This window comes from Ambystoma mexicanum, chromosome 2p (assembly GCF_040938575.1).
Source record: "Ambystoma mexicanum isolate Mex_15411 chromosome 2p, UKY_AmexF1_1, whole genome shotgun sequence".
Lineage (NCBI taxonomy): Eukaryota > Metazoa > Chordata > Amphibia > Caudata > Ambystomatidae > Ambystoma > Ambystoma mexicanum.
The window spans coordinates 59629015-59647476 of NC_090923.1; positions in this window are offsets into that span (position 1 = coordinate 59629015).

Here is an 18462-nt window from a genome sequence, read left to right on the forward strand (position 1 = left end):
CCGGTACAGGGATTCTGTAGGATGGAAAGGTGCTTCCAGGGGGACCACCCGGTGCAGGGAGTCTGTGGAATGGAAAGGAGCTTCCAGGGGGACCTCCCGGTGCAGGGAGTCTGTGGGATGGAAAGGTGCTTCCAGGATTACCTCCCGGTGCAGGGAGTCTGTGGGATGGAAATGTGCTTCCTGGGTGATCTCCCGGTGCAGGGAGTCTGTGTGATGTAAAGGTGCTTCCAGGGTGACCTCCTGGTACAGGGATTCTGTGGGATGGAAAGGTGCTTCCAGGGGGACCTCCCGGTTAAGGGAGTCTGTAGGATGGAAAGGTGCTTCCAGGGGGACCTCCCGGTGCAGGGAGTCTGTGGGATGGAAAGATGCTTCCTGGGTGAACTCCCAGTGGTGCAGGGAGTCTGTGGGATGGAACGAGGCTTCCTGGGTGACCTCCTGGTGCAGGGAGTCTGTGGGATGGAAAGGTGCTTCCAGGGTGACCTCCCGGTACAGGGATTCTGTGGGATGGAAAGGTGCTTCCAGGGGGACCTCCCGGTGCAGGGAGTCTATGGGATGGAAAGGTGCTTCCTGGGTGACCTCCCGGTGCAGGGAGTCTGTGGGATGGAAAGGTGCTTCCAGGGTGACCTCGCGGTACAGGGATTCTGTGGGATGGAAAGGTGCTTCCAAGGTGACCTCCCGGTACAGGGATTCTGTGGGATGGAAAGGTGCTTCCAGGGGTCCTCCCGGTGCAGGGAGTCTTTGGGATGGAAAGGTGCTTCCTGGGTGACCTCACAGTGGTGCAGAGAGTCTGTGGGGTGGAGAGATGCTTCCTGGGTGACCTCCCGGTGCAGGGAGTCTGTGGGATGGAAAGGTGCTTCCAGGGTGACCTCCCGGTGCAGGGAGTCTGCGGGATGGAAAGGTGCTTGCTGGAGGACCTCCTGGGGCAGGGAGTTTGTGGGATGGAAAGGTGCTTCCTGGATGACCTCCTGGTGCAGGGAGTCTGTGGGATGCAAAGGTGCTTCCAGGGTGACCTCCCGGTACAGGGATTCTGTGGGATGGAAAGGTGCTTCCAGGGGGACCACCCGGTGCAGGGAGTCTGTGGAATGGAAAGGAGCTTCCAGGGGGACCTCCCGGTGCAGGGAGTCTGTGGGATGGAAAGGTGCTTCCTGGGTGATCTCCCAGTGGTGCAGGGAGTCTGTGGAATAGAAAGGTGCTTCCTGGGGGACCTCCCGGTGCAGTGAGTCTGTGGGATGGAAAGGTGCTTCCAGGGTGAGGGTGACCTCTCGGTGCAGGGAGTCTGTGGGATGGAAAGGTGCTTCCAGGGTGACCTCCCGGTGCAGGGAGTCTGTGGGATGGTAAGATGCTTCCAGGATGACCTCCCAGTGCAGGGAGTCTGTGGGATGGAAAGGTGCTTCCAGGGTGACCTCCCGGTGCATGGAGTCTGTGGGATGGAAAGGTGCTTCCTGGGTGACCTCCCGGTGCAGGGTGTCTGTGGGATGGAAAGGTGCTTCCAGGGTGACCTCCCGGTGCAGGGAGTCTGTGGGATGGAAAGATGCTTCCAGGATGACCTCCCGGTGCAGGGAGTCTGTGGGATGGAAATGTGCTTCCTGGATGACCTTCCGGTGCAGGGAGTCTGTGGGATGGAAAGGTGCTTCCAGGGTGACCTCCCGGTGCAGGGAGTCTGTGGGATGGAAAGGCACTTCCAGGGTGACCTCCCGGTGCAGCGATTCTGTGGGATGGAAAGGCACTTCCAGGGTGACCTCCCGGTGCAGGGAGTCTGTGGGATGGAAAGGCGCTTCCTGGGTGACCTCCCGGCGCAGGGATTCTTTGGGATGGAAAGGTGCTTCCAGCCTGACCTCCCGGTGCAGGGAGTCTGTGGGATGGAAAAGTGCTTCCAGGGTTACTTCGCGGTGCAGGGAGTCTGTGGGATGGAAATGTGCTTGCTGGATGACCTCCCGGTGGAGGGAGTCTGTGGGATGGAAAGGCACTTCCAGGGTGACCTCCCGGTGCAGCGATTCTGTGGGATGGAAAGGCGCTTCCAGGGTGACCTCCCGGTGCAGGGAGTCTGTGGGATGGAAAGGTGCTTCCAGGGTGACCTCCTGGTACAGGGATTCTGTGGGATGGAAAGGTGCTTCCAGGGGGACCTCCCAGTTAAGGGAGTCTGTGGGATGGAAAGGTGCTTCCAGGGGGACCTCCCGGTGCAGGGAGTCTGTGGGATGGAAAGATGCTTCCTGGGTGAACTCCCAGTGGTGCAGGGAGTCTGTGGGATGGAACGATGCTTCCTGGGTGACCTCCTGGTGCAGGGAGTCTGTGGGATGGAAAGGTGCTTCCAGGGTGACCTCCCGGTACAGGGATTCTGTGGGATGGAAAGGTGCTTCCAGGGGGACCTCCCGGTGCAGGGAGTCTATGGGATGGAAAGGTGCTTCCTGGGTGACCTCGCGGTGCAGGGATTCTGTGGGATGGAAAGGTGCTTCCAAGGTGACCTCCCGGTACAGGGATTCTGTGGGATGGAAAGGTGCTTCCAGGGGTCCTCCCGGTGCAGGGAGTCTTTGGGATGGAAAGGTGCTTCCTGGGTGACCTCACAGTGGTGCAGAGAGTCTGTGGGGTGGAGAGATGATTCCTGGGTGACCTCCCGGTGCAGGGAGTCTGTGGGATGGAAAGGTGCTTCCAGGGTGACCTCCCGGTGCAGGGAGCCTGCGGGATGGAAAGGTGCTTCCAGGGTTACCTCCCGGTGCAGGGAGTCTGTGGGATGGAAAGGTGCTTGCTGGAGGACCTCCTGGGGCAGGGAGTTTGTGGGATGGAAAGGTGCTTCCTGGATGACCTCCTGGTGCAGGGAGTCTGTGGGATGCAAAGGTGCTTCCAGGGTGACCTCCCGGTACAGGGATTCTGTAGGATGGAAAGGTGCTTCCAGGGGGACCACCCGGTGCAGGGAGTCTGTGGAATGGAAAGGAGCTTCCAGGGGGACCTCCCGGTGCAGGGAGTCTGTGGGATGGAAAGGTGCTTCCAGGATTACCTCCCGGTGCAGGGAGTCTGTGGGATGGAAATGTGCTTCCTGGGTGATCTCCCGGTGCAGGGAGTCTGTGTGATGTAAAGGTGCTTCCAGGGTGACCTCCTGGTACAGGGATTCTGTGGGATGGAAAGGTGCTTCCAGGGGGACCTCCCGGTTAAGGGAGTCTGTGGGATGGAAAGGTGCTTCCAGGGGGACCTCCCGGTGCAGGGAGTCTGTGGGATGGAAAGATGCTTCCTGGGTGAACTCCCAGTGGTGCAGGGAGTCTGTGGGATGGAACGAGGCTTCCTGGGTGACCTCCTGGTGCAGGGAGTCTTTGGGATGGAAAGGTGCTTCCAGGGTGACCTCCCGGTACAGGGATTCTGTGGGATGGAAAGGTGCTTCCAGGGGGACCTCCCGGTGCAGGGAGTCTATGGGATGGAAAGGTGCTTCCTGGGTGACCTCCCGGTGCAGGGAGTCTGTGGGATGGAAAGGTGCTTCCAGGGTGACCTCGCGGTACAGGGATTCTGTGGGATGGAAAGGTGCTTCCAAGGTGACCTCCCGGTACAGGGATTCTGTGGGATGGAAAGGTGCTTCCAGGGGTCCTCCCGGTGCAGGGAGTCTTTGGGATGGAAAGGTGCTTCCTGGGTGACCTCACAGTGGTGCAGAGAGTCTGTGGGGTGGAGAGATGCTTCCTGGGTGACCTCCCGGTGCAGGGAGTCTGTGGGATGGAAAGGTGCTTCCAGGGTGACCTCCCGGTGCAGGGAGTCTGCGGGATGGAAAGGTGCTTGCTGGAGGACCTCCTGGGGCAGGGAGTTTGTGGGATGGAAAGGTGCTTCCTGGATGACCTCCTGGTGCAGGGAGTCTGTGGGATGCAAAGGTGCTTCCAGGGTGACCTCCCGGTACAGGGATTCTGTGGGATGGAAAGGTGCTTCCAGGGGGACCACCCGGTGCAGGGAGTCTGTGGAATGGAAAGGAGCTTCCAGGGGGACCTCCCGGTGCAGGGAGTCTGTGGGATGGAAAGGTGCTTCCTGGGTGATCTCCCAGTGGTGCAGGGAGTCTGTGGAATAGAAAGGTGCTTCCTGGGGGACCTCCCGGTGCAGTGAGTCTGTGGGATGGAAAGGTGCTTCCAGGGTGAGGGTGACCTCTCGGTGCAGGGAGTCTGTGGGATGGAAAGGTGCTTCCAGGGTGACCTCCCGGTGCAGGGAGTCTGTGGGATGGTAAGATGCTTCCAGGATGACCTCCCAGTGCAGGGAGTCTGTGGGATGGAAAGGTGCTTCCTGGATGACCTCCCGGTGCAGTGAGTCTGTGGGATGGAAAGGTGCTTCCAGGGTGACCTCCCGGTGCATGGAGTCTGTGGGATGGAAAGGTGCTTCCTGGGTGACCTCCCGGTGCAGGGTGTCTGTGGGATGGAAAGGTGCTTCCAGGGTGACCTCCCGGTGCAGGGAGTCTGTGGGATGGAAAGATGCTTCCAGGATGACCTCCCGGTGCAGGGAGTCTGTGGGATGGAAATGTGCTTCCTGGATGACCTTCCGGTGCAGGGAGTCTGTGGGATGGAAAGGTGCTTCCAGGGTGACCTCCCGGTGCAGGGAGTCTGTGGGATGGAAAGGCACTTCCAGGGTGACCTCCCGGTGCAGCGATTCTGTGGGATGGAAAGGCACTTTTAGGGTGACCTCCCGGTGCAGGGAGTCTGTGGGATGGAAAGGCGCTTCCTGGGTGACCTCCCGGCGCAGGGATTCTGTGGGATGCAAAGGTGCTTCCAGCCTGACCTCCCGGTGCAGGGAGTCTGTGGGATGGAAAAGTGCTTCCAGGGTTACTTCGCGGTGCAGGGAGTCTGTGGGATGGAAATGTGCTTGCTGGATGACCTCCCGGTGGAGGGAGTCTGTGGGATGGAAAGGCACTTCCAGGGTGACCTCCCGGTGCAGCGATTCTGTGGGATGGAAAGGCGCTTCCAGGGTGACCTCCCGGTGCAGGGAGTCTGTGGGATGGAAAGGCACTTCCAGGGTGACCTCCCGGTGCAGCGATTCTGTGGGATGGAATGGCGCTTCCAGGGTGACCTCCCGGTGCAGGGAGTCTGTGGGATGACAAGATGCTTCCTGGGTGACCTCCCGGTGCAGGGATTCTGTGGGATGGAAAGGTGCTTCCAGCATGACCTCCCGGTGCAGGGAGTCTGTGGGATGGAAAAGTGCTCCCAGGGTTACTTCCGGGTGCAGGGAGTCTGTGGGATGGAAATGTGCTTCCTGGGTGATCTCCTGGTGCAGGTATTCTGTGTGATGGAACGGTGCTTCGAGGGTGACCTCCTGGTACAGGGATTCTGTGGGATTGAAAGGTGCTTCCTGGGTGACCTGCCGGTGGAGGGAGTCTGTGGGATGGAAAGGTGCTTCCAGGGTGACCTCCCGGTGCTAGGTATTCTGTGGGATGGAAAGGTGCTTCCAGGGTGACCTCCCGGTACAGGGCTTCTGTGGGATGGAAAGGTGCTTCCCGGGGGACCTCCCGGTACAGGGATTCTGTGGGATGGAAAGGTGCTTCCAGGGGGACCTCCCGTGCAGGGAGTCTGTGGGATGGAAAGGTGCTTCCTGGGGGACCTCCCAGTGGTGCAGGGAGTCTGTGGGATGGAGAGATGCTTCCAGGGTGACCTCCCCGTGCAGGGACTCTGTGGGTTGGAAAGGTGCTTCCTGGAGGACCTCCCGGGGCAGGGAGTCTGTGGGATGGAAAGGTGCTTGCTGGATGACCTCCCGGTGCAGGGAGTCTGTGGGATGGAAAGGTGCTTCCAGGGTGACCTCCCGTTGCAGGGAGTCTGTGGGATGGAAAGATGCTTCCAGGATGACCTCCTGGTGTAGGGAGTCTGTGGGATGGAAAGGTGCTTCCAGGGGGACCTCCCCGTGGAGGGAGTCTGTGGGATGGAAAGGTGTTTCCTGGGCGACCTCCCAGTGGTGCAGGGAGTCTGTGGGATGGAAAGGTGCTTCCTGGGTGACCTCCCGGTGCAGGGAGTCTGTGGGATGGAAAGGTGCTTCCAGGATGACCCCCCCCCCCGGTGCAGGGAGTCTGTGGGATGGAAAGGTGCTTCCAGGGTGACCACCCGGTGCACAGAGTCTGTGGGATGGAAAGGTGCTTCCTGGGTGACCTCCTGGTGCAGGGAGTCTGTGGGATGGAAAGGTGCTTCCAGGGTGACCACCCGGTGCACGGAGTCTGTGGGATGGAAAGGTGCTTCCTGGGTGACCTCTCGGTGCAGGGAGTCTGTGGGATGGAAAGGTGCTTCCAGGGTGACCTCCCGGTGCACGGAGTCTGTGGGATGGAAAGGTGCTTCCTGGGTGACCACCCGGTGCACGGAGTCTGTGGGATGGAAAGGTGCTTCCTGGGTGACCTCCCGGTGCAGGGAGTCTGTGGGATGGAAAGGTGCTTCCAGGGCGACCTCTCGGTGCAGTGAGTCTGTGGAATGAAAAGGTGCTTCCAGGGTGACCTCCCGGTTCAGGGAGTCTGTGGGATGGAAAGGTGCTTCCTGGGTGACCTCCCGGTGTAGGGAGTCTGTGGGATGGAAAGGTGCTTCCTGGGTGACCTCCCAGTGGTGCAGGGAGTCTGTGGAATGGAAAGGTGCTTCCTGGGTGACCTCCCGGTGCAGGGAGTCTGTGGGATGGAAAGGTGCTTCCTGGGTGACCTCCCGGTGTAGGGAGTCTGTGGGATGGAAAGGTGCTTCCTGGGTGACCTCCCAGTGGTGTAGGGAGTCTGTGGAATTGAAAGGTGCTTCCTGGGTGACCTCCCGGTGTTGGGAGTCTATGGGATGGAATGGTGCTTCCAGGATGACCTCCCGGTGCAGGGAGTCTGTGGGATGGAAAGGTGCTTCCAGGGTGACCATCCGGTGCACGGAGTCTGTAGGATGAAAAGGTGCTTTCTGGGTGACCTCCCGGTGTAGGGAGTCTGTGGGATGGAAAGGTGCTTCGAGGATGACCTCCTGGTGCAGGGAGTCTGTGGGATGGAAAGGTGCTTCCTGGGTGACCTCCCGGTGTAGGGAGTCTGTGGGATGGAAAGGTGCTTCCTGGGTGACCTCCCAGTGGTGTAGGGAGTCTGTGGAATTGAAAGGTGCTTCCTGGGTGACCTCCCGGTGTTGGGAGTCTATGGGATGGAATGGTGCTTCCAGGATGACCTCCCGGTGCAGGGAGTCTGTGGGATGGAAAGGTGCTTCCAGGGTGACCATCCGGTGCACGGAGTCTGTAGGATGAAAAGGTGCTTTCTGGGTGACCTCCCGGTGTAGGGAGTCTGTGGGATGGAAAGGTGCTTCGAGGATGACCTCCTGGTGCAGGGAGTCTGTGGGATGGAAAGGTGCTTCCAGGGTGACCTCTCAGTGCAGGGAGTCTGTGGGATGGAAAGGTGCTTCCTGGGTGACCTCCCGGTGCAGGGAGTCTGTGGGATGGAAAGGTGCTTCCTGGGTGACCTCCCGGTGCAGGGAGTCTGTGGGATGGAAAGGTGCTTCCTGGGTGACCTCCCAGTGTAGGGAGTCTGTGGGATGGAAAGGCTTCCTGGTTGACCTCCCGGTGCACGAATGTTTCCTGAGCCTTGCCTAGAAACACTTTGTAAATGCCACATCATATCATATCCCAGGCTCCCTTGCTTGGGTGGCAGCTTCTGACAATAGTTGAGCTTTGGGACCCCTTGGCCCAGTCACCGCAAGCCAGAGGCCCCAGTGAGAGCGGCCATGTCTGGAGAGCATTAGACTGGCTGCTAAGTCAAACAGCAGAAGGACGGGAGTGGATGGCACGACTTGAGACGAACTGTGAACATTATGCAAATGTAAACTTCACGGTCGAGAGACCTGGGACTAAACTCCCCGAAAGCTCTGATTAAAACAATGTGGATTAGCGTAAGCACCGAGGCGTCCACTTCAAACTCCTTGGAGATTCTGGGTAAAAAAGATTGTTTCGTTCCAGGATGCTGGGGTGGGTGAAGGGAAGAGTGTGTTTAGCCTGTGAGCGAGCTCAGGGGCTGCAGAGAGCTGCAAGAGTTCATCAGCCAAAGGCGTGTGTGATGACGGGGGCTGAGAATATGAGTGTGGGGGTCAGGGAACCCGGGGATCGGCGCGTCCTGAGGGCGCGAGTACTGGCAGGATGGCAACAGAGACAGGTCCCTGGGGAAAGGCCTCCCGAGTGAGTTGTGTGATGTGTAGATGCACACGATTCTAACTTTGATAAAAGACCACATTGATGCGACGTTGACTCCATCCAACATCATCTTGGTTCTCAATAAAGTGCACTGCCATGGTACATTAACAGACAACATTGAGGAGGCCGCTGGTCAGGTGACCAGGCCCTGACACACACTACCACACACCCACCACCAGTTTTCCACCTTCCAGGGAGCTACTTAGTGACTCAAGGCCAGCGCCAGGCAGCCATCATTGAGGAGACTACTGGCCACGTGGCCAGGCCCTGCCACTCAACTGCCACGCCCACCTCCAGTTTCCAACCTTCCTGGTGAGTACTTGGGACTTTCGGCCAACTACAAGCAGAATGCATTGAGAAGACTGCTGGTCAGGGGACCAGGCCCTGACACGCAGCTACACCGACCACCACCTATTTCAGCGGTACTCCTTAGGCCTCCTCATCGTCAGCATTTTCAGAATGAACCAAGGAGCACAAGCACCTCGTCGGTTTGTGCCTGTCCAGGTCTGATTGGACCAAGGACCAGTGACTCTGCCCCTCACACCATGTGTCTTCAGCTATCACAACCCGTTGCCATCCTTTCCGGGCTTCACACACCCAAGCACCCAAGGCAGCCCTGAACAGATACCTTGGCCAACCACATCAACATCCCACGTTCACCCCTACAACATGATCCAACTACCCGCACTCTGCCCGTCTGCTTCTAAACACCAACTCTGAGGTTGCTCATGCCACCGACATCCCACAATGATCTCAATGCCATGTTCGTCACAGAAATCCTCCAACATCTTCCATGTCCTCCTACCCCATGGTACTTTATCCAACACACTGACCACGTCGGTAAATCTGGATTGTCTCGGGAGGATAGCTCAGCGGCAACGTGTCCGCCTTGGAAGTAAGACGACATGGAGAAACACAGGTTTGATCCCTGGGTCCGCGCTTAGAAATTACTGGGTATTAAGTGCGTTATAAATATCATATCATATCTGTGGTGGCAGACGTCCATACGATCGACTGGTCGTGTACAATAATCTCGACACCTGCTAACAGCTCTTTTCAATCCCATGCGTGTCTGCACCTACTAACACACTACAATTCGATGAGCTCCACCTCATCCGCAGGGCCCCTCCGGCTAGTGGTGAATTCATCAATGACTTCTCCAACCTTCTCTCCTCTATAATGATTTCCCCCTCTTCTAATAATATCTTTATCAGAGACTTCAATATCCCGAGTCTCAATCAGAAAAACACCTGCATCACTCACTACTCTCCCTGACTAAACCCGTGGACCTCAAACCAATACCCCACCACACATGTCAAATGCCACACACTCATCCTTAGCTTTGCCTTCTCCCAGATCATTTCCTGCATGGACCCACTCCCTGTCGACCAGACGCACCACACTGCAATCCCTCTTCTCTTATCATGCACATAATTTCCACATTAATGCCAGGCTAAACACCCAGTGACTGGACGCCACTCTTTCAAGATCTTCCCACCAGATACTAATTCCCCCAGAGGCAATATCTGACATTCCCCTACCTCACGGGGGATTTCGCAGCCATTCTTGCGTCATCCAGTTACTCCTACCAATGAGGTAGTCAATACCTACGTGCCCGTAATGACTAGCCAAAGCATCTGCACCAAATCCAAATGGTCGATCAGATCCTTGGAAAAAGGTTGGGGCAAACACCCCAGATTGGAGGATCTTACATCCCTCAAATCCTGGCACACCCAGGGGAGACCCATGATCTTTGGGGCTAAGATTCCTTACTACATCTCCACCAACGAGACAGCTTCTAACAGGATAAAAGCCTTATTTAAAGTAGTCAAGCACTGCACCAACCGAGACTCGACCCCGAGGTACTGCAATCATAAGTAAAATACCACGTAATCCATCCCTTCCTCATAAACAACATTAACAAAATCAGAACTCTCCTCGACATCTCCTAGTTGGACAAAGGTTCACTTTCCATCGCCTCCAGCACTCTCCTCCAGTGGACCAACTTCATGTTCTTCTCCCCCAAGGATCTCTCACTAAACTCACCTCCGTCAAACACATCACTTGCACGGACAATGTTGTGTCGGGATTCCTTATCAAACAGTTCACAACCCCAGCGAGCATTGCTGTCTTCGGAACCGTGAACGCTTCCCTCAATGAGGGCTCTTTCTCAAATGCACTCAAAACAGGCCTCATAGGACCCCTCTTAAAGAAGACAATACTTGACCCAGAGGATCTTGATTAACTGCAGACCCATCAAAGCCTCCCATTAACAGATAAACTCATACAAAATGCTGTCTCATCTACACTGTTGGTTACAATTAAAGAACTCTGCTTCGTCCATGACTACCAGTCTAGTTTCCGTGCCAAATGCATTACCAAGGCAGCCACCATCCAAGTGGTGGATGACGCATTGCAATTCATGAAAAAGGGCAGCTCATGCCTCATAGTCCTCGTTGACATCTTGGCTGAATTCGACCATCAGACTCCTCACCCTCCTCGCTGACAGGATGGCTTGTCTGGTACCATCCTAAAATGGTTTGCCTCTTCCCTATCTGGCAGGTGTCAAGCCATATAGTCCTCTCAGAATCGAATGACTATCAGTCACATGTGGATTCCCCCAAGGTTCCATCTTTTCCCCAAACATCTTCAACCTCTATGAGGAAACTCTGGGAATTCTCCTAAAAGACTCCAACATAGCCATTCATCACTATGCTGACGGCACCTAGCTGTACCACAAGGTTCCCAGGTCATCACCCACCGCTGTGTGTGCTTGGCCACCATCCAAACCTGGATGTCCAATGCCTACCTTAAGATTTATTCCACCAAGGCCAAATTCATCCTCATCAGCCCCACTGCCAAACAACGGCGTGTTCAAGGGTCACTTGACGTCATGTGAAAACAGAAAAAGAATATCGAGGCTGAGTAGCCCAAAAGGAAATGCACCGACGACGGGTTACAAAGGAACATACAAAGTACTTTATTTTATACTGAATCCAGTTACAAAAACAGAGCAAAATCGGATAGCTATCGGCCCTCATTACAACACAACGAACTCCAGCGTGGTTCAGTGTGTTCAGTGAGAGACCCTGTACATTAGAATGCATTCGCTTTTTATACATTTTAGTGGGCGCGATGCCCAGCCCCACTTTGGGTTAATATTCCTTTTAATACATCAGCAATCTAGGGTTCGTGCCAAGTCTCAAATAACCGCATATAACTGGTTTGCCTTTAATACATGTATCAACAAGCGTATGCAATAACTGTGTATTCTAAAGTTTTCCGTACAGGCCTTCTTAAACATTAATACAATGTAGTTAAACAGATGTTCTTCGTTCAGTATTTGAATACATTGTCTCAACATATGCTTGTGGATTAGTTTTCATTGTACGAGTAATCCTTCTACACATAGGTCAGTGAAGGACAAGGTCTCAGTTCATGACCTCAACAAGTGGCCTGCAGGCAAATTACATATTAGCTATGTACAGAGGTCAAGACGGCCATGTTGTATTCTGGAATGACATCGTCCACCATTTTAGCTCCCAGGGTGACTTTTACAAAACGAATACTAAAATGGCGGCTTGCCCTAAAATGGCGGCCTACATGGATTTAAGGTCAGGACCTTGCAACACAGATTTCTTTTGCAAGCGACTTTCGAGCAGCTTGGCGTAGGCCAATATTAAATATATTTATTACAATAGAAGGCACGGTATACTTTCTATTTCGACAAACCCTCCTTTTGGCCTATGCCAAGTGCTAAAACTACTTTGGATCTTCTTGCAAATTACTCCATGCATCATTGTCCATGCACCCTGAATCACTATCAGAAATATCTATTGCCATTAGGTCTTTTGCTAAAATATCCTTCAATACGTATTCTTTGGAAGTCTTATCTGGGGCATACACTTTATGTCCTATCGAACCTATCGCTTATGCGCAACATCCCCCTAGTATCGAACACATACCAGGCAGACACTGAATACAGCAACAAAGAAACAAGGCAGAGACTATGAAAAACCCAAATATCATTATAACAATACAGCAATACGTTTTTGGGGCCCAGGCATTTTGTCCATTGTCCCAGTTGGTCACCCCCTTATTTATAAGTCCAATATGAGCGGTGGCGGTAGTAGGCATTGTAGTCTTCGGATGGAAACCCCAATGTTCGTTGCTGGCGACCCCTGGTCGCGCAATTTCTTAGTCCTTCCACAACCCTAGCCAACAGAATCCCTTTTTTTCCTCAAATTTGGGCAAAAGCAAGCCCTTGATGACTCTTTTCCTTCTCCAAATGCACAGCTGAACCGTGCCGTAAGTCTATCTTCGTGGTCGCAAATTATATCGTACTTTTCCTGGTACTGATTTATCCGGAAACAATATGTCGTCACTTCCTGCTGGGCAAGTGAAGAGGCTGAATCTGAAAGAGCCGTTTCCGGGTGCAAAATTTGTGGAGAGTGTGGAGACAAAATGGCAGCTTCCCCAAGCCTCCCGGGCTCAGAGATATTCTCCGACACACTCTCAGTGCTGCTTACTGCTTTGGGATCATTGGTTGCAGTATCCGCGAGGGGTTCTGTTTCTTCTGTAGCGTGTGGCACAGGGCGAGGAAGTGTCTTGATGTGTGACTCGTGGATCCAGTTCTTTCGTCCAGTTACCTGCACCACTGTCTGGGTGACCAACAGGACCTGGAATGGCCCACGCCAGCGAGGCGTGAGGCAGGAGGTGCGCTCAAATGATTTGACGAGCACCAAACTCCCAGGCCGTATGCCGTGGCCCGGGCCCTCGTATCGTACAGGTAAAGCTTCTCGTACCTGGTGACAAATCAAATACAGGTTTTTAGTCAATTGCCTACAATAATCTGAAAGTAGTACATTTTCAACATTCTTTAAAGTTCGACATTTTGGAAGATTCCAGATATTGGCAGGTCTCCCCATTACCACCTCAAATGGAGAGAGCCCAGTCTTAGTTTGAGGGGTTGTATGCATGGCTAGTAACACGATCGGTAAGGCGTCCGGCCATTTTAGTTTGGTGCCGGCACACATCTTAGCAAGCTTGTTCTTGATGATACCGTTGTGTCTTTCTACTAGTCCGGTGCTCTGAGGATGTCTGGCCGAATGGAACCGTTTGTCGATTCGTAACACTGTACATATCTGTAGAATTACAGCAGCGACAAAATGTGGACCATTGTCCGACCAGATAACTCTCGGCAAACCGAACCGAGGGAAGTACTCCTTTAACATGGTTTTCGCAGTGGTCATGGCTGTAGCATCTTTAACAGGGAAAGCTTCAACCCATTTACTAAAGGCACAAATGACCACAAGGACATACTTTAAATTGTTGCATCATTCCATTTCAATGAAATAAAAGTGAATCACTTCGAAGGGGACAGAAGGTGGGCCAAAACCCTCCCCTTGGAGTTGATGTCCCCTTTCCCACATTGTGTTGTAGGCAAATCATGCAGTTCTGGACATAGCGCTGGGCAATTTTCGAAATCTTGTCATTTACCCAAACTTTTTCTAACATTTTCGTAACCTGTTGGGCACAAACATGTGTAGGGCCATGTGCCATGACAACCATCATCATGACATAGGCGTCAGGTAACAGCCATTTTCCTTCAACCATGTCCACCCAACACCCATCATCATCAAGTTTCCCCAAGCCTTCAGCCCACCTCTTGGATTCTTCTAACGTGGCATCAGCTTGGATATCCCACACAGACCCAACACCCTCATCCATTACATAGGCATCTACAGTCTCCCTTGAAACATACATCTCCGTGAAGAGATCTGTAGCAGTTTGTCTAGCTATCTGATCAGAGAAAGCATTCCCTTTTCCAATATCATCTACAATCTTTTGATGTGCTGCACATTTCATAACTGCTAACTGAGTAGGGAGCGCAAGCACTGAGAGTAGTTGCACTATTAGGGAGCCATGTTGAATCTTGGTGCCATGCGAAGTTAGGAACCCTCTTTCTGACCAAAGCCTCCCAAAGTTGTGAACCACCCAAACGCATACTGACTATCAGTATATATATTTACAAGTTACAGCTCCTGAGAAATGACCCACTGGTGCAGACAGCAAAATGTAGATTCTGTAAATTTGGCCAAGAATCGGTGAGACATCTAATATTGGACTGTGGTGCCATTACAGCGCAGCGTAGTCTGCATTTGGATCGTTTTGCCCCCTCGTCAGGAAACATGGATTCCTGGTGGTGTTACCTGATCGCAGGTCTAAATACTCAGTTAACCTGCGCAATAATAAACTTTATGGATGCACTACAGTTAAACACTTGATACATAATTAGTGATTTTAGTCAGTAAAAGTCTTGAGGAGATGTGGCGCAAATGTAACAAAAAGTTTTTCTTTCTGTTGTAATAAACTAATGTTAAAAAAAAAAAAAAAAAATATATATTTACTGCAAGCCCTTTGGAAAGTTCACAAGCTCCGGTCAATGCTATAATTTCTGCGGCCTGAGTAGAATTATGCGTAATTCTCTTAGTTTCCACAATCGTGCTCAATGTAGTGATTGCATAAGCGGCTGTGGATGCACCATCAGGAAGTTTAAAGCAGGAGCCGTCACAAAACAGCTCTCCTTGCGGATTATCCAAAGGAGTATCTTTCAAATCAATTCTACCCTTTGCTTCTTGTTCGGTCGTATACAAACAAACATGTGATTCTTCATCGCCGCAAGTAGTATCTTGCGGTTAAGGTAGGAGTTCAGCCGGATTAAGGACCCAACACCTCTTAATTTGAATGTGAGGAGCAAACAAGATCAATTCATATCTTGTCACCCGTGCAGAAGTGAGGTGTTGCATTTGAGTTCGTTCATCTACAGACTGAGGCACCATAGGGTTAGATCATGGCGTAGGACCATTCCGTCACTCTGCTTTACAGACGCAGCGGCAGCAGCGACAGCAGCAGCGACAGCGCGCAAACATCTTGGCAAAGCGCATGCTACAGGATCAAGGGCCGAAGAATAGTAACCGCACGGCCTATTATTCCCTCTATGTTCCTGCGTTAATACAGCCAAAGCACATCCATCACATTCATGCACAAACAACACAAAGGACTTTTCATCATTTGGTGTGCCCAAAACTGGTGCAGAGCATAATGCAGTCTTAAGCAAGTCAAACGATTGCTGGTGTACCGCGTTCCATGGCAATGGCGGAGAAATGCCCTTCTTTGTCAAAGCCATCATCGGTTTGATCAGTAGTGAGAAATTCGGGATCCACAACCTACAGTAAGAAGCCATACCTATCAAGGCCCTAACTTCCTTCTGTGTATTTGGGTTGACATGCCAGAAATGTGTTTTATTCTTTCAGGTGTCAATCTTCTTCCCTCCTTTGACAGGAGATAGCCTAAATAGGCAACCTCCTGACAACAATATTGAAATTATTTAAGCAAAGCTTTGTCACCATGCTTAGCTAGATGAATAAGTAATAACACAGTGCCCTCCTTACAAGCGCTCTCAGAGTCAGCAGCTAGAAGCAAATTGTCAACGTACTGAAGCAAAGTACAGGTAGAGGGCAATTCAAGGGTATCAAGTTATTCTTTCAAAGCCCTACTATAAATGCTAGGACTCTCTGTGTACCCTTGAGGTGCACGAGTAAATGTAAACGAGCGTCCCCCTAAGGTGAATGCAAACAAATATCTACTATCCTTGTGTATAGGAATACTAAAGAACGCATTCTTTAGGTCCACAACACTAAAGTAAGTAGCTGTAGCTGGAATCATGGTTAGGATTGTCGTTACATCAGGCACAATTGGAAATTGTGGTGCCACAACTTTATTAATGGCAAGTAAATCAATTATAAAACGGAATGGAATTACATTATCGCCTTTCTTGTACACGGGTAAAATCGGACTATTACACAAACTTCCTGAAATTTCTTCAATCACACCACGATGCACAAAATCAGAAACAATACATTTCAAAGCTTGCTCGCCCTCAACCGAAATCTTATACTGGGGAATGCATGGCAGCTCAATTCCATGTTTCAAAAGTATCTTAACAGGCTCAACCTGTAAAACGCCGACATCATTGTCGTCGACAGCCCACAAGCTCTCTGGTACATCAATTATTATTATTTATTATTATTAATGAATTCTGGAGGCAAAGGTCTAGTCAAAAATTGCGAGGCAGAAAATTGCTGTGGTGAAATCGTCAAGCGCACTCCATCAGAAGAACAGTAAATCACTGCATTTAATTCTTTTAACAAATTCAACCCCAGCAAGTTCTCTCTGCAATCCAAAGTCAACAGAAATGGACACTGGTCTGTAAAGGGACCCAAAGGTAATAGGTACCGGCACAGAAACCGGACAAACAACTGGTGTACCGGAAAACCCTACAGAAACATTGGTTTGCCCTGACAGTGGAATGTTTGGAACCCGCAAATGATCAATGGAACACTGATGTTTCCTATTTCCCACCACCATTTCAACGTAGGGGCCTTTCTGATTGACGGGAATAGATGTACGTTCCAAACCCTGCTGCGGGCAATCCTAACGAAAGAGAATATCATCAAAAGGAAGCTCTTCAGATAAATATGCAGCGGAAGGATGATCAAATATATTCCTGGTGTCCGCACTCGGAGTCTGATTGTCCTGCGAAAAAGGTTGTTGAGGGTCCTGTGTAAACTGACCTCTACCAGGGCCCCCTACGCTCGGGCGACCTCAAGATCGTCTACCCATATTACCAAATGTATTATTCGACCTTTGTTGAAGGACGGGGCATTGTGCTCGAAAATTACCCTCTCGACGACAATAAGCACACTGGTTAATATTCACAGGACCCAAGGGCACATTCCCCTGAGAGACATACTGACCTCTAACCTGAGAACTATCCCCACTGGGGCCCCTAACAATTTTCTGCAATAGCACTTTAGTTTTTAAATCGCCTTTCCGTTTTTCAATCCTATCTTTTTCATTATTGACATGGTTCTCATAGTACTGAGCCATGTGCAGTACCTCTGATTGTGATTTCGCCTGCCAAGCGCTCTTAGAAGACATAATTTGTGACTGGATGTCAGGCAGCAATCCTCGTACAAATTTGTCCACAAATAATCTTTTCCCAGACTCTGTGCCTAAGTTTTGTCCACTGAAATCCGGGAATACCTGTTCGAACCGATTAAAGAACTCGGTAGCACCTTCAGACTTTCCTTGGACACAGGCCGTAAGCTTGTCCCAAATAATTCTCTTTTCGGGAATTATGGTTTTTAATTTAGCAATGATTCTGTCAGGCAGAGTTAATATCACCTGTTGCGGTCTTTCGCCAGCTGGCCTTTCCCCATCGAGTCTGGTTATATTCGCCCATGTATCTCCCAACCCCGGTACATCGTCAATAGTTCTAACTTGTTTTCATATATCTACGGGCTGGAGTAGAGCAAACAACAAATCAATGTCACATAAGGTGAGCACTGAGGACTGCAAAACGGATTCCATCTCTTTATAGAACCCTGTCGGATTTTTCCTAATATCGGGGATAGATTGCCTAATAGTATTCACTTCCTGTCTTGAGAACGGGACGTGAACAAACTGTGATACATAATGTGCAGGAATGTTCACAGCGACTATATTATTTACAGCATCGGCCGCAACCTCAACCTTCGGGACAAATGTCGGAGGAACCTCTCTCTCATAGGCAACTGAGAAATAGGCGAATCCGAACGCTTACAAAGCAACAGAGCCAAGTCGAGCGCTAAAGCAGTCGAAGAAGTGTCAAGTGAAAAAGCTCTCTTATAAATGCTCAATAACTTTGTGGGCCAACTAATCTTCCTTTTTACACATTCTTCCTGCAGGTATTCTTCCATTACCTGTATCACTTTCCTCTGCATTTCCAACGTATATTGACTATATGTGTCATATACCTCAACTGGAGTTATCGTTATGTCTGAAATCCATCTAATCGCGTCTTTCTTACAAATTCGCATTTCCTCCGATATCGGTTTGCGACACGGAAGGAACCGTTTCTGTACATACATATTCTCCTCTTCATCATCCTCACTCTGTAACTTTTCTAACTCCTTTCTATACCCAAATAATCTCTCGACATGCTCATTTACCTTCTCCACAGTGTCTCTAGAAAGCGCTAGAGTATTTAGATCCCTTAACCCTTGCGGTACATCCACATTATTTAATCTTCCCCACATTATACATAACTGAATCCCTAAACCTTCAATAAAAACATTTTTTCTCAGGAAAATTATCCGTATTACAAAGTGTGGCAAAAACACTAGCTTGATCATCCTTCTCCATACAATGCTTAGCCCATGCAATTAACTCGCGTTTCTTCTCTGGCGGTACAGTATTACGAGTGACAACTTTTGTTCCTGTACCTCGATCGATTACAAG